The sequence below is a fragment of the Rhinopithecus bieti genome, unplaced genomic scaffold, assembly GCF_001698545.2.
Source record: "Rhinopithecus bieti isolate Rb0 unplaced genomic scaffold, ASM169854v2 scaffold_7438, whole genome shotgun sequence".
Classification (NCBI taxonomy): Eukaryota; Metazoa; Chordata; class Mammalia; order Primates; family Cercopithecidae; genus Rhinopithecus; species Rhinopithecus bieti.
This window is the reverse complement of record NW_016805589.1, coordinates 1,833,171-1,837,586: the sequence shown is the minus strand read 5'-3', so window position 1 is coordinate 1,837,586 and position 4,416 is coordinate 1,833,171. Positions and strand designations below refer to the sequence as shown.

The window sequence follows — 4,416 nt, the reverse complement described above, 5'->3', positions numbered from 1 at the left end:
TGGGATGCATTAAGTTTGAAGTGCCCACAATATCCAGATGGTATATGTATCAATCAGTGCACTCGGTTGTAGAGAAACGAAAGCAACTCAGGCTAATTCAAACACAAGAGGAAATTGCTAGAGGATATCTGGCAATTCTTGTAATTTCCAGAACAGCCAGATAACCAAGGTTCGCCCCTTTATAGCCAGGAGCAAACATCGAATTCATTCCAGACCTCAGCCAGTGAGGAGCCCCTTGTTGATACCACTGGAAACCGACTCTATCTCGCAGCCCTGGCTTGCGTTCTGCTTCCAGAATCCTGCCACTGTCATCCTCACCAGGAGAGATGTGTGTGGGCCCCGCTTCTAATCAGGATCAGAGCACGGGCTTCTGACAGGTGGGGCCTGAGCCACATGCCCGCGTTCTCGCTGTCAGCGTGGGAAGGATTACTCTGGAGTGGGAAGTGCGTTCGGCCCCATAAGGCGGAAGATTCCCAACACAGAGAAATGATGTTCAGATGTTGGGTCATCAGAAAGACCAACGAATGTCCACCACTTGTATTCAGAAGGCTTAGAAACAGGAGCAGTAATAACAGCTTGCAGTTTTTTTTTTTTTTTTGAGACAGAGTCTCGCTCTGTCGCCCAGGCTGGAGTGCAGTGGCCGGATCTCAGCTCACTGCAAGCTCCGCCTCCCAGGTTTACGCCATTCTCCTGCCTCAGCCTCCCAAGTAGCTGGGACTACAGGTGTCCGCCACCTCGCCCGGCTAGTTTTTTGTAGTTTTAGTAGAGACGGGGTTTCACCGAGTTAGCCAGGATGGTCTCGATCTCCTGACCTCGTGATCCGCCCGTCTCGGCCTCCCAAAGTGCTGGGATTACAGGCTTGGGCCACCGCGCCTGGCTCAGCTTGCACTTTTAAGTGCTTACTGTGTGTCAGGCACCATACAAACTACTAAACATGCATTTAGAGTTTAAATTATACAAAATATGAAATGAGTACAGGGAAGCGATCCAGGCAGAGCAGGGCAACTACCTGTGCTGGTCAACTACCCCAGTTTTTCCAGTTCTGAGGGTTTCCCAGCAAGCAGGACTTTCAGCACCCAAACAGAAGATCAGACGGAGAAGATCTTAGGGAGAAAGGATAGCTGGTCAGCTGGTCTCATCAGAAAATCCTTGGTCCAAATTCTAGCTTGTCCACCTGAGCCAAGTAACCTAACTTATCTGAATCTCGGTTTTCTCCATTATAAACTAGGAATAACAAAAGTACCTCCCTCATAGAGTTGCTGTGGAAGATTACAGATATGTGTGATGTACAGAGCCCATCATCAGGTATGGCTTTTTTTGTTTGGTTTTTTTTTGTTTTTGAGGCAGAGTTTGGCTCTTGTTGCCCAGGCTGGAGTGCAACGGTGCCATCTTGACTCACTGCAACCTCTGCCTCCTGGGTTCAAGCGCTTCTCCTGCCTCAGTCTCCTGAGTAGCTTGGATTAGAGGCATCTGCCACCACACCCTGCTAATTTTTTGTATTTTTAGTAGAGACAGGGTTTCACCATGTTGGCCAGGCTGGTCTCCAACTCCTGACCTCAGGTGATCCCCCACCTCGGCCCCCCAAATTGCTGGGATTACAGGTGTGAGCCACTGTGCCCAGCCCAGGTATGAATTAAGAGCACAAAAATGTTAGAGATTATTCTTAATGCCAGAAAACCTGAGTCTGCCCATGTCATAATAAATAGTACAACCAAGATTTCAATCTAGGACTGAACAACTAAAAAGTATACTTTAAATCCCTAAGGATCCCCATTCACATGGTGGTTGAAGCTACAGGAGAATGGAGGAATGGTGAGAAACCGGGATTATTACTACTTGATATCCTAATATTTAAGGCGGACGAAACCAACAAAGAACAGATAAAAAAGAGATCGCAGATGGAAGAGATATCATGAAAGTGGGGTGACAGAAAAGATACCATAAAAGTGGCCGGTTGCAGTGGCTCACACTGGTAACCCCAGCACTTTGGGAGGCCAAGGCGGGGAGGTCACCTGAGGTCAGGATTTCAAGACCAGCCTGGCCAACATGGTGAAACCCTGTCTCTATTAAAAAACACAAAAATTAGTGGTGCATGGTGGCGTACACCTATAGCAGCTAATCGGGAGGCTGAGGCAGGAGAATCGCTTAACCCGGGAGGCGAAGGTTGCATTGAGCGGAGATTGCGCCATTGCACTCCAGCCTGGGTGACAGAGCCAGACTGTCTCAAAAAAAAAAGTGGAGTAACTGCAAAAAGCTGGGGTGGCCAATCAGCTCCACTGTGGCAGAGAAGCCAGTAGGTTAGGAACACATACCACTTTTGTAATCAGAAGAGGAAAAAAATTTAAAAAAAAAAAAAAAGGTAAGGAATGTTAGCTTTCAGCCATAATGGAATAATAGAGGGTGATTTATTCTCCTACCTTAAATAACTAGAAAAGACACGCAATTTATGAAACAACAGTTTTTAGACATTGGACAAGTTTTTTATTTATTTATTTATTTTTTGAGACGGAGTCTCGCTCTGTCACCCAGGCTGGAGTGCAGTGGTGTGATCTCGGCTCACTGCAAGCTCTGCCTCCTGGGTTCACGCCATTCTCCTGCCTCAGCCTCCCAAGTAGCTGGGATAACAGGCGCCCGCCATCACCCCCGGCTAATTTTTTGTATTTTTAGTAGAGACGGAGTTTCACAGTGTTAGCCGTTAGCCAGGATGGTCTCGATCTCCTGACCTTGTGATCCGCCCGCCTCAGCCTCCCAAAGTGCTGGGATTACGGGCATGAGCCACGGCGCCTGGCCAACACTGGACAAGTTTTTAGACAAAGCACAAGACAATGATCCCCTGAGAAAAGAAAACAAATTAGGTGAGCCCTGAGAGCGCCCCAGCTCACTGTCTGGATAGAGTTTCCAGGCCACAGTGCAAAGAGGAATAAAGTAAGTGGAATAATTTTCAGAGCTCAGACATGGCCAAGAGTAGTTCATGTTCCAACTAATCAAAGGGGAAAGACCTTCTAATACATGGAGCAGGTTTTGCATGTTGGTCAGGCTGGTCTCAAACTCCTGACTCCAAGTGATCCACCTGCCTTGGCCTCCCAAAGTGCTGGGATTATAGGCATGGGCCTCCAAGCTCGGCCAGGCAACCTTTTTCTTTTTTCTTTTTTTTTTTTTTTTTTTTTGAGACAGAGTCTGGCTCTGTCGCCCAGGCTGGAGTGCAGTGGCACGATCTCGGCTCACTGCAAGCTCCAGCTCCCGGGAGTAGCTGGGACTACAGGTGCCGGCCACCACACCTGGCTAGTTTTTTGTATTTTTAGTAGAGACAGGGTTTCACCATGTTAGCCAGGATGATCTCGATCTCCTGACCTCATGATCCACCCGCCTCGGCCTCCCAAAGTGCAGGGATTACAGGCCTGAGCCACCGTGCCCGGCCCCTTTTTTCTTAAAGGACCAGATACAACATTTTTTAGGCTTGTGGTTCATAACAGCCACTGCTGCTACAGCAACCCAATTCTGCTGCTGAAGTATAAAAGCAGCACTAGACGATATGTAAACAAATGGGTGTGGCCATGTTCCAATAAGATTTTATTTACCAATACTGACAGCTTGTCTGTGGGCCACAGTTTGTCAACTCCAGATTTGGACTAAGTTCTGCTCTAGACTCAGCCTCACGAAGTTGAAAAGCAAGACTCAAAGTATCAGATTAACTCCAAGCAACACAGCTGTATCCCGCTGCATCCCAGAACAAAGTCCAACAATGTTTATGGGAATGCAAAGCACCCCAGCACTCCACAATGTAGACTTCACAATATTTAGCATCCAATCAAAAGTTGACAGGCATGCACAAAGTAGGAAAACATAACCCCTACTGAGGAATAGACCCGAGATGCTGCAGATGACGCAATTAGTATATGAAAACATTAAAACAGCATTCTAACTATGTACGTTCAAGAAAATTAAAGGAAAGCATGAGCATGTTAAGGAGAGACATGGAAGGCAAAAAAAAGTTATGAATCAAACTTCCAGAGGTGAAAAATAGAATGTCTGAGATGTAAAATAAACTGGATGCGATTAAGACATTAGATACTGCAGAAAAAAAGGTTAATGAATTGAAACCATCTGTCAGTAAAAACACTGACAGAAAAAAAAAACAAAACTAAAAACAATGAACAGCACATCCGTGAGCTGTGGGACAATGTCAAGCAGGCAAATATAATTGGAGCATGAAAAACAGGACAGGAATAGAGGGCATGAAATATATCTGAAGAAGTAACAGCCAAAATTTTTCCAAATTTGAGGAAAACTAGAAACCCACAGGTGCAATAAGCTTAACAAATCTCAAACAGAAGAAACATAAAGAAGACTACACCAAGGCATATGATAATCACATTGTTCATAACTAGTGATAAAGAGAAAATTTTTTTTTTTTTT

At 45.8% G+C, this 4,416-nt stretch overlaps 1 long non-coding RNA gene across 1 annotated transcript in view; it reads left to right on the top strand.

Annotated features, from left to right (window-relative positions):
- Nucleotides 1–319: 319 nt before the first annotated feature.
- Nucleotides 320–4,416, top strand: part of LOC108530221 (uncharacterized) — a 15,863-nt gene continuing 11,766 nt past the window's right edge. The window contains exons 1-2 of the long non-coding RNA XR_001885778.1: nt 320–377; nt 1,229–1,305. This is a non-coding gene — a long non-coding RNA (uncharacterized LOC108530221). The remainder of the gene's footprint in view (nt 378–1,228; nt 1,306–4,416) is intronic.